This window comes from Mytilus californianus, unplaced genomic scaffold (assembly GCF_021869535.1).
Source record: "Mytilus californianus isolate M0D057914Y unplaced genomic scaffold, xbMytCali1.0.p SCAF_4, whole genome shotgun sequence".
Classification (NCBI taxonomy): Eukaryota; Metazoa; Mollusca; class Bivalvia; order Mytilida; family Mytilidae; genus Mytilus; species Mytilus californianus.
Window position 1 is genome coordinate 93,444,747 of NW_026262690.1, and position 13,102 is coordinate 93,457,848.

Consider the following 13,102-nt stretch of genomic DNA (forward strand, 5'->3'; position numbering starts at 1 on the left):
TAGATTTACATACGATCAAAGTAAAATACCTATACTAGTTCGGATATTGAGTTTTTGGCTTAAAGTATATTGTAAATTGCCGAAAGTCGGTAAATTGTAACCTATTTGGCATAGAATTATGTCAATTAATTGACTGGGACAAGTCTAAGCGTTTCACTTTCCGGTCATTGCACTGACTACACTCTGAGCGATGAATAAAAGACGTGTCTGAAGGAGTACACCGAATGATCGAAATTGGACGGTATTCTAAATTATTTGAAAATAACATTTTATAAATTTGGTAATTCTTAAGCGCTTCTCGTGATTTACCTCCACAAGGAACGCTCAAATCCAAAAAATGAATACGGAAAACCAGGAATGTATTAGTGCTAATAGTTTATAAAGGTTGAATGTTTTATCAAACAAACAGTACATTTACAAAACAAGGTTTATTGTGAATAATAATAACTATTTAAGCATATGAAATATATTAAGAATTAATGTCGTGCACATTCTTTTGTATTATTAATGGGTTTTTTTTCAGTTTGACACGACATGGTTTTGGGACCTTTAAATCACATATTATTAGGTCCCAGATGGTTCAAGTGCACCGGGAAGGTAATCGCGACTCATCTGCAGAAGGCACCAATAATCCGTACTTAAGTTGGACCTAACGGGCGTTGAACAGCCAAACACATATCTGATTGTGAGGAATAATATATTAATTACATCTTACAATCAATGTTGCGACTCATCTGCAGAAAGTACCAAGAGTCGGTGCTAAAATGGAAAATTCCCACTTGTACAGTGTTACATTAAAGATAAGGAAACAGTGTTGATAAAGTAGACAAATCAAGGTCATATTAATAGAATTGGTCATCAACTTTGATTATGAATTTATGACGCCAGCGAGTAATGTGATGCGCATTGAAGTATAGAATGGGAGTTTTTTTAACTAGCTTGAATTGCAAATGAAAATAACACTTTACAAGTTTAACCTTTCTAAAATGGTACGGAGTGCTTCGCAGTGTCAAAAGCATCGTAGTTTTTATACACCCGTTTATGGTACACCGTTATCCGTCCGTCGTCAACACGTCGGATAATAACTCAAAAACGCTGTCACCAATGTTCATGAAACATTGGTGAATTGTTAATATCTATTCGCGTAAGCTCCCATTCGATTTTCATAAATTTCAGATTGTCCGTCTCTGAGTTACGGGTTTTTATTCATAAAAATGGGGGATTTTCGAGTTTTCTAACTATTCTCACAATTGCTTTGGACAATTTCCATAAAACTTTGTTGAATTGTTTTTATGTATTGACATAAGTTCCCTTTCAATTTAAAAAAAATTCTGATTTTACGTTTGGGAGTATTAGGACTTTATTCATAAAAAAGTTTTTTTTTTCAAATTTTCGGGCAATATCTCAAAAAACGCTTTGTGTATGCAGTTTTCATGAAACTTTGTTGACTTTTTTATATCTATTAAAATACGCTTCCTTTGGCGTTTTTTTTTTTGGTATAAATTTCTGATATGACATTGCGGAGTTATGGAACTTTATTCATTGAAAACTATCGTCGAAAACTGTCCATTTTTCACACTTTGAACGATTAGAGAATTTTATTCATTCCAATATCGAGACCACAAAATTAGTTAAATTTGAGATAGCCTTAATAGTGCCAAGTTGTTTATGTTTTTTGTCAATGGGTACTACTTTTATCTTCTTTTTTTTTTTTTTTTTTTTGGGGGGGGGGGGGGGGGGGGGTCTTTTTGAGCAGTGCCCCAGTATTTCTAATTGATCATAAATTCATTGAAAGCATAAGACGAGCTAAAATGGTGACGGGCGTTACATGCACTCATAGCGCAGCTCTTTATTATGTTTGGTGTGATGTCTAGAAGAAAACAAATTGGGAGTATAGACGTCTTGTTGGGGACAAAATCATATTGATTTATTCGAATATTCCTACCCATACATATATTTCATAGGAAAATGATCAGCCATTTATATGTTTCACAGCTTTCAATTGTATACAATTGAAATCCTTATATTTAGATGGTAACGACATGAAACATTAATAACAAATAGAAATTAAATAAAGATAAAAACATAGCTTTTACAGACAACTTTAAAAAATGAATATTTATTACCCATTGGCACATATACATTTCTATCCACTATTATCTCCGTGAAATTGCATCCCATTGATTTATTTGACATTTAAATGATTGACCTTTACTAGCGGCACGTCTGCGTTTACCTTCACATATATAGGAAATGGACACCCTACCCCGTGTGCTTATCATACAAGGTCTGTCCAACGAGGTAAATAGCAATAAGATAAGATAAATTTTATTTCCAATAGAGAACACATTATGGGCATAATCAATACAGTGATTTTTATATTTAACAATATAATTCATTGAAAAGGTCTCGAATACCCATAATGTTGCACTTCCTTGTATGACTTCTACTCCTCTCTGTTATGCAAATCTCAATCAAAACTGAATTTATTTACTTAATAATTTCAAGATGGCGTGTATATCGATGCGAAACTATATATTTGGTGCGTCCGAAGAGCCTTTCTGGATTTACCTTAATAAGAACGCTCACACAACCGGGTAGTAGTAGTCGAATACGCGAGGAGCTGTATTACCAAAAGGGACCTTAAAAAAAAGCTAGACCAGATTTGTTTTAACTAAAATTAGCTAGCTTTGATCCAGAAATGCAGCTCATTAGTGTACTGTTTTATCTTATGGTAGTAACCTTTTTATTTACATATATATACAGACAATATTTTCGATTGATATTAATTAAAGGGGCACTAGCTACGAGATATATAAAAAATCTAAATTATGATTGTTTTTGTTCAATCATTGATGAAAGTGAAATAGTGAAATAATAATTCGCTTTTAGCAGCCAGTATGGTTCAATTTTGTCAAAATAAGCTAAGAAACATTGATGAAGAATTATTCACTTGCAAGTGAATAATTCGACCTCATTGAATCCGTGGTCATGTGAACTTCAATTTAACCCCTAAGCTAGAGATGGATAACGCATGCATTGTGCGTTTTAAGTTATCTAAAGGAAAAGAATGTCAACATTGAAAGTGAAACAAAGGTAAATCATTTGATTTACTGATTCGATCCACAAAAAAAATCATTCTTATACAGGTAAAAACGATGATTAACATATATATTAATCTATAATATGAAATTAAACAGACCTAGAAAAATCAAATTACACGAGTTCACTTTCTATTTATATTTCTATTCATGTTTATATCGCGTATATGACCATCGGAGGTCAACTCGATAGTTGATTAGATGGCGTCAAGACTAAAATACACACGAAACGAAGCTACATATCATCGAGCCCATACCCTGTAAATTGTTTATTTTATACTTTATATAATTTGGATAAATGTTTTATATGGTTATAAATCAATTATGAGAATTTGAGTCAAATCGGTGAACATGAATTTGACAGCTAGTGCCCCTTTAAAAAGGCTTTTATCTATGGGGGATTACTGAGATATTGAGTTTTTTATGAAAACGAGTTCGGAGATTTCATTGCTTCGTTTTTTCCGAAAGCATTGTAAGATAAATATACTCAATTTTAATTCAACTTTTTTTATCATTGAGTTTCTCTCCTGGTCACAAAATATTCGGGTCTGTTTTCGTGTGTGTGTGTGTGTGTGTGTGTACACTAATGTGGCATATGGAAACAGGAGATAAGTCAATTTTCACTGCTGTTGGTAATTTTATAACTAAAAATAGTTAATGAAGTGGCTTTTCCGTCTGCTCCAGTGACAAGGACAACTAAATGAGATGTACTATATTTTGTATCTAGAATCACAAAGTTCGATCCTTGAGCACCGTTCGTTAGTGTCTGTTGCAGTAGGATATCATTCATTATCCCCAATACCTAAATTTTCTGCAGTATATGTTATTTGCTGTGGAAGTAAACTAACAAAAATACTGAACTCAAAGGAAAATTCAAAACGGAAAGTCCTTTATCAAATGGCAAAATCAAAAGTTCAAACACATCAAACGAATCAAAAACAACTGTCATATTCCTGACTTGGTACAGGCATTTCCTTATATAGAAAATTGTGAATTAAACCTGGTTTTATAGCTAACTAAACCTCTCACTTGTATGACAGTCATATAGAATTCCATTGTGAGTAACATTGCACTCTCTGCGTCAGGTACGAGGAGGTTTGCGAGAGCTTTAAAGTTCAAAAACATATATAGCGGGAATTTCTCGCTGCATTGAAGACCTGTTGGTGACCTTCTGCTGTTGTCTGTTCTATGGTCGGGTTGTTGTCTCTTTGACACATTCCCCATTTCCATTCTCAATTTTATAGAGCATCGTCCCTTGGTATACCTCCGGTTGCAGCTTAACAATCAAAATATAAACTTTCCAGGAAATATAAAAAGATAAAAAAATTAAAAATATTTGCAGATAAAATAAAATGAGAGGACATATGCCATATGATATCTGGAGTAGCAGCCCTTATATACTTTTTGAAATATATCATAGCCTGTTTGACTCTCTCTATAGTATATATATATATATATATATATATATATATACCCCTCTAACAAGAAATTTGTTTTGCATGCACACGTATAAAAATTACGGTTTTTATCCAACCAATCATAGGTTTGAACGTTGTTTTCAATTTACACTTGTTTACTAGTATATATATATATATTACATATGGTTTGATTTTTCTTGTTTCCCAATATATATTTTGTATTTTTCTACTATTTTGACATATTGACTCGACGTTATTATTTTTAAAAATGATATTGACTCCATGTTACTAAAAATAGTAACATCGAGTCAATATCATTTCCAAAAATAGTAACATCGAGTCAATATCATTTCCAAAAATAGTAACATCGAGTCAATATCATTTTCAAACTCACACTTCGTCCTCGGTCAATTGTATTATATGTCTCTGGTCTGTAATCTGAACAGGTCCATGCATATATAACGTATTGACCTCGTCAAAAGTCCATAATTGATAAATGTTTATTATAATAATAATAATAATAAATTCTTTATTTAAAGAGGGTAAACTCAGTTAGTTACAATAAACTAATCTTCCCTGAGGCTCTCACATACAAATTAAAATACAATCAAAAACAGATATTTACACATAGTTAATTTACAGTCAATTAGTTCAATGTAATATTACTAACATGATAAGATATAAGGCTGTTCAAGATGCACATGTAGTCAAAAAATCAAATAAAAATAAAAATAAAAGAATATACAAATACATTGTAGAAAACATAATCTTATCAGGACTGGGTTAAGTACTTCTTGATACTTTGTTTAAAAGTATAAGTGTTTTGAGCTTTACGCATTTTGTGTGGTAGTCCATTCCATAACACTGATCCAGAATAAACAAAAGATTTCTTAAATAGCTCAGCTTTTGGCTTAGGAACTATCAGATTACCTTGAGTGACACCTCTCAAGGAGTAAGGATTATTATCTGATTTCAGTTTAAACTTTTGAACTAGGTACATTGGTGCTTCCATCCGCATACATTTATATAGAAGTAAATATTTGTATGTCACATAGAAATATTACATATGGTGTAGCATTCTTCTTTTTCATTTGTCATTACGATCACGTGATTCAAATGGTATTTACCAATTATGGACTTTTGACGAGGTCAATATAACCCGAATAATTCAGTCGTTATATTCCACTGCTCTATGATGGCTACATCGCGAGTGGGAGAGTCGATCACGGGGAGGGACTGAATTATTCTGGTTAAGGTCAATACGTTATAGCAATGATGGGCCTGTTCAGACTTTTTTGATTGACCGAGGACGAAGTCCGCGTGTCAATATAATCTAACGGGTCCATATATATATTATAACGTATTGACTGAGTGAAAGTCCTTAATTTATATATTACATATGTAAACAGTGTATTATGAAAAGAATTAAAATAACAAAAATACCGAACTCAAAGGAAAATTCAAAACGGAAAGTCCTTTATCAAATGGCAAAATCAAAAGCTCAAACACATCAAATGGAAATCGACTTCATTGTTCTTTCTGGGTATTTTACATTGTATTTTGCAAGATTTTGAATATTGACCGTTAACATATAGTATAAATAGAAACATAGCGTACTTTACGTTGTATTTAGTAAGATCTTTAATATTGACCGCCAATATATATATATATATATAAATAGAAACAAAGCGTCCATATACTTAAATATTGTATGTTGTGACCGATCATATTTGTTATATGTATATGACCTAATGTGATAAAAAAAATTTTGTTTATCTCTGATCATTCTGCAGAATACGATAATTTTACACAGTCTGTACTTTGGAACAATCACAGTGTCCTATTCTTTTTAATGTGTTTTTGTTTAGAACAAAGTATGTAATCAACGACAATTTGCATAAAATAAAAAATCTGGCATTTCTATATATATTTTTTTTTTGCTTACACTCCTTCACACTCTTAACTTATGCTAAACAATTGCTGGCTGGACTTTTTGAGTGATCGAATGTGAGTTATGTAATATATATTGAAACTATGTTTGCAGATAACGGGCACAGTATTTACTTGAATTCATTTTTTTAAGATATATCACGCACAATTCGATAACATTGAGTCTGCTTTATGACCTTTTTATTAGGCATAAAGCACACGCCTGGTTGTATACTCTAAAAATACAGTAGCAGACTATGTTGATTTGTGTTTTCATGTATATATATACATTCTTCTGAGACACAACACTATAAATAGTGATGAAGTAACCAATGATTGTTGTTAAAAAAAATTCAAATCAAATGCAAAGGCACAAAAACGATGTTGTTTCTTAGCAGCTGCTTGAAAAATGGCGAAAGGAGGAGAAAAAGATAAAGAAAAAAAACAATTAAACACTGTGAATAACGAGAATGTCCCATAAAAAAAATCCTCGGATATTGGATATATAATAACTGCTAAGTACAAGTGGATATTGTCAGAATATATATAGGTATCGGTGAATTTGATCATATTTGACTATTATTTATTTTCAATATGAATATGTTTTAAATCAATTTATGGCATTGTGCGAACATTTTGTTAGACTTTGCAGCAAATTATTGATCAATATATCGTGTTAATGTCATGCCCTAGACTAGAGAAAATAAAACTTATACTTTTCGTTAAATACAGGTTGGTGTTCAACTTTTGTCAGAAGGTATAATTAAAGATTAAGATCAAGTGCAACATTTAAACGATATAAATGACTTAAAGTGTGAAAGTCTAATATCTACACCTGCGTCTTCCCATATATTGATATCTTAATTATACATCCATCACTGTCCATTGCATTTTGTCACACCAAATGACAATATACTTCTGCAAGTTGTAAGCCGACCTCAGTCGCTTTATAGCCTAGTACTCAGCACTTTAATTTGTCTTAACATGAAATATCATTGGTTTGTTCATTTTCTCAGTATAAAATGTTGAAATATTTGAAACGCTCAGATTTTTCTATCCCAGGCAACAATTGTAAAGACGTATTTTGATAAACTATTTGGAATTTAGGGATTTTAATATATAGTCTTCCAACTTCGTAATTATTTTGCCTATCCAGCTGTTTTGATTGGACCTGGTGTCTACTTTTTGTCGCAAGTAAAAACACTATAGCTTTTATTAAAATTTTGGGTGAGGAATCTTTAATTTGAAAAAAAGTATTACCAGATTGATGAGTTTTTGAATTTTCTTCAAAATCCACTGGAAGCGAAGCTAACTAAAAAGAAGTTAGATTACAGAGTCACATATAAAGCCTGCACATTGCGTTGTTCACAGAAAATAAAATCCTATAACAACTAGCAGCATGAAATCTTTATACAATGGGTAAAAATATTAAAAGACGCATCTCTGTTAATTGCTAACTACTTGAAGCCAGTTTAAGTAATTTGTCATCCTAATGAATGCACGTGCACTAACGAGCAGATACACATCAAAGACACGTTGCTACTTTACTTTTATCACATGACCAATTTGTCAAATCACATCATCAAAACGTTTTCTAATTAAGTATATCATTCACTGATAACAATTGCTTTATGTCTCTGTGTAAAGCCAAACATTCTAATCACCTCCAGATCTGTTTCTTTTATATCATTAAACACCATTCATAATATGGTTGCTGATAATAATTAATAGTTGTATACTCTTCATTTTGATAATATTCGAATATGTTTCTTAAATCCATTAAAGATAATTTATGGCAATAAACGATCGAAATTTTTACATCACACATCAAATTCTTGTTAATCATTCAATTCCATGTATGTTTTTTTTTTCAGTTGAAATAAAGTTAAATCATATGGAACTTGTTTCCCCCTTTTTAATATTTCTATGGAGTGCACAAATTTTCCTTACAATTCAATTCAATTCAATTCTTTATTGTCAGAAGACTGCAAATATAGCATGAGACAAAGCATAAACATAAACGACATCAATAGATAAAATATTTAGAAAATCGTATTTTGTGTCTCGCCTGTGACAATAAGGGAGCTACCATTTGATTTTTATGGGGGGCTAGGATGAAAAATTTTGTCCTGCATTTTTTTTCAGTTTTAATCTCTGTCCTGATTTTTTATTTTTCACTCTATTCGGTCACCTGCCTTTTTTTTTAAGTTTACCCTGACTTTTTTTTACCTAAATTGTCATCCTGCCTTTTTTTTTGCAAGTGTCTCATCCTGCCTTTTTTTTTACTCAAAACTCCTGTCCTGCCTATTTTATTCAAATTTCATCCTAGCCCCCCCCCCCCCCCCTAAAAATCAAATGGTAGCTCCCTAATCGCATAATGCGAGAAATGTAGGGAAGATAATCCGGCGGTTAAAACGCGGCTTTATACATCAGAAGGTAGAATACCCGGATGTCTCATACCTTGTATACAGATGTGTTATGCATCTAGTAATTTGGGAAAGTAAGACACATACTCAAAATAACATAAAGTCCATGCAAGTGTGAAAAAAAAAGAATCTCGTCTTGTCTACTTTTTGTAAAATTTAAAAAATATATCAGATTTGAGGTTTTATGGGAAATTCATTATCCAAAAAAGTCCTCTAAATTTCCACCAGATGCGCATTTAAACCAGTAATATCTCTTCAGAGATATTCGAGACCAAATTTTTTCAAGATCCTTAACATAAAAAAAACGTTGAAGAGCAGATAAAATAGAAAAGAACTGGAAAAAGCATATATATCCAAAGCCGGACAAGAAATCATAGCTATGCATGAGGGAGAAAAGTAAAGATATCTAAAACCGGACAATAAAAATCAGAGCTATGGATGAGTTAGATGCATTTCTTAATATAAAAAAAATTCCTAGGTTTTTATAAAAGCAAATTAAAAAAAAAATATCTGTATTTTCAATTCAGTTCCGAAGTACTGAGCTACAGGGCTGGTGATATCCTTGGCGACTAACAGTCCACAAGCAGAGATTTCTAACAAATGGTAAAGTAATAACATTTTTTTATGAGAATCAATTTGAAATTGAACGTCCAAAATAAGGACTTTCTCTGTCGGTCAAGCTTTTTTCCGATTGGAAAGATATCCCTTCAAATCATACTTGTATTTGGTTCAAATCGACAAAGAATAATAGTTTCAGCGAAGATGGTGAAAATGTGGATGGTTCACTGACGACGGGTGCCAATATATAGCGAACACCGGTTTTTTTTTCTGCCATTCTTGCGAAACCGATTTCGAAATCAAAATAAGCTTGTGTTTGTGGTTCATGGCACTTCGAGAATAAAAGTATAATAACATTTGGAAACTCTTTTTCTTCTTCATATAATCAAAGCTAGAACTTTAAATGTGTTGACTCAGTTACAATTTCAAATATTGGAAAGTCTAGTGACAAAAAGTTATCGCCCTGGGAAACACTGACAAATGGAACTCTTCAGCGATTTGTTACGTTTTCTGGAAGGACGCTACTGGTCAAAAATTTGCAAGAAAACGTTATAGTAAAAACAAATCAAAATAAAAACAGTGTTATCATATAATGCTATAATTTGCCTCTAGATATATAGCAAACGATGAGAACTGCAGGCAATATTTTTGCGTAAGATTAGTTTAAAATGTTGAAAATAAATTCGTGACAAACAAATCTCTATTTTTCTACTGAATATATTTAGGTATATGTCACAAGAAAACGTCAGTCCAGCAAAGATAAACAACATTGATTCTAAGCGAATATCGAGAAAATAGTACAAATGTTTTAACGGATAATCATATATTTGTTTTAAAATAAATTTTCCATTTAATTAGTTTAACCTAAACAGACATAACTTTTTTTTATAGTTGTATTCACCATAACCCGAATAATTCAGTCCCTCCCCTTGATCGACTCTCCCACTCGCGAGGTAAATGTAGCCATCGTAGAGCAGTGGAATATAACGACTGAATTATTCGGGTTATATTCACCACAGACATATAATACAATGAATTAAACGTCTCTATTACACGCACAAAGACAATATTTCATATCGAAAGTTGCTTGACATTGAGTAGAAGCACAGGCATTTGTCTCAGAAAAAAATTCCTATATACCTTAATGTTGTATTAAGATATATAGGAAACTTTTTTCTATTAAGGTATATAGGAATTTTTTTTTCTGAGAGTTCCTGTGAGTAGAAGGGTGGGCTCGAAAACTAAGCTGTTGAAAAAAGGGTAGATTTCAGAAATCTGTATAATGCTAAGAATTGTGATGAATATTGGCTAAAAACTTGTGTATGAAAAAGGCTTCTTACATGTGCTTGGCATTTTTTTCATGTAACAAGCTTCTAATGCAATTTTCTCAATAATCTAGAATGAAAATAAAACAATATACGTTTGCAAGTATATTTAAAATAATATAGATTAAAATGTTTAATTGTGGTATTAAACAATGTGTAAATCAGTGTGGTTACCGACGTAAAAGAGACACCTGTATTTCACGAATATTATTATTTTGCAGTCAGCAGACATTATAAAAATATTACGAATTTTTTGGTTAACTAAAAATAAAGTTATTAATCACATAAGAATATCAGAGAAATTTTTGTCAGGTGTTTGCTTCATCATAACCATTACCCCGTGATTGTATTAAAGGAGAATAAAAGTTTTCCCATGCACTCGTATGCTCTTTCACAAAGAATTTGCATTCCTGCCAGAAATCTTGAGATACTTTTGGCTTACATGGGATTCATGTCAAATAATTAAAACAACCGTTATTAACATAAATAACCAGCAAATAAGACAAGATAGATCGTAAATTATGTTGGCACTTGTTTTTCAAATGAGCATAATCATTACGGACATCATAAAATAAGTATGGGAATAATGAATGCCTCCTCCCCATGCCACGATGAAGTCTTCTGTGATGTATGACTGTCGGTGGATAGTGATGTGTATTGAAATCGTTGTTTACATGTCAACATCCCTCGCTTTAAACTAATTAAGTCACAAAGAGATTTATTAGGCACGTGCGTTATCTGATCGCTAGATAAAGCAATTTGTTGGAGTCAATTTCTCGCGGCTAGAAGTATATATTTCCATCCAAGTGTCTGTTTCTTATCGTTTTTGACAACTTGTTTCGATAGTGTTATTTACTTCTTTGATAAAAAAGCAAGAATATTTTTTTGTTAATTCTTTTAACCGTAAAAACAATTTTATTTGGCAAATAATTAATTAGAAAGATTAGAGTTTATCGCTTCTAAGTTGTTTGAGAAAACAATCATGTCTTGGAAGTCGTTTTATCTTGCATTGTAAAGGTCTAGTTAGTGTCATTTGTACAAGGCCAACTAGCCTCAAGTTCACCCGATCGGGGCACCGATCCCTCCACTCTCCGACCTTATAATATCATATCTTTTTATTAAAATTTTGAACTGGATTTTAGGTTACTTCTATAATCATTATCATAGTTTTTACGAGAAAACAAAAAAAAACATTTCAATAAACCGTTGTCAAATCCTATATCCTAGCACCTGACCACAACTCCATAGATCAGCAGGTGTTTCGAACATTTATTTAGACCATTTAGATTACGCTTATTGGTCATGCCATGGACATGGTCAAACGTGACCATTAGCTTGGTCTTCTGACGATGGACATGGTCAATTGTGACCATTGGGCCTGGGCTCCGGACGATGGACATGGCAATAGTCAATTGGTACCATTAGGTCAATAAGTTTAATGTAATAGGTCTAAATATAGATGTTCGAAACACCATTTTATCTATTGAGTGTGCGTTCTAGGAAAGTATATGACATCGGTTTAATGAAATGTGCAAAGGTTTATAAATAACATTCTTAAAAAATTAATATTTAAAGTAACTAAGGTTCCGGTTCCGTTGGTTGATATAGCGTTTGATTTTATCAGTTTTTATGGCTGACTTCCACTTTTGGAATTTACCTTGGAGTTCGGTACTTTTGTTATACTTTTTTTTAAATGTAGCTTGCCACTTACATATTTTCATTTGAGCATTCAAAAGAAACTAATTATATAAAGCCCGCCTCCGATCGCGGGATTTTCTCGCTGTGGTGAATGCTCTTTGGTCGGGTTGTTGTCTTTTTGACATATTCCCTATTTCCATTCTCAATTTTAACTACTTGTAAATATATATAAATAAGATATACTAATAATGTGTAGTATTCGTCATTGATCCGGCAATTCAACGATATTTAATGGATTGATATTTTTATATATATTATATGAGTCCCATACACAAGAATTGCGGACAGCTCAGCTGGATGGCTTTATCAGCTACCACACAGAGAACCGTAATCATTGAAATTTTTTTAACGTTATTGTCTATGGGGAATTATGACCACTAGCTAAATAAACGAATACTGTGTCTATTTTATAAATCTCATATAAAATTAATAAATTATAGAGATCTCACCAATTTTTTAGCTTTGAAATGGTGTAATAAAATCCATTTTATCTTGATATTTACTGGTGTCCCTATCATGTTGAACGCCGGGTTCTCTTTTGGTTGAGATATGTTAAATTACGAGGTATGCATATTTTATAAAAAATCATATTAAATTCATTTTTTATTGTAAATCAAATTAACAAATTATACAGTACTGGCAAATAA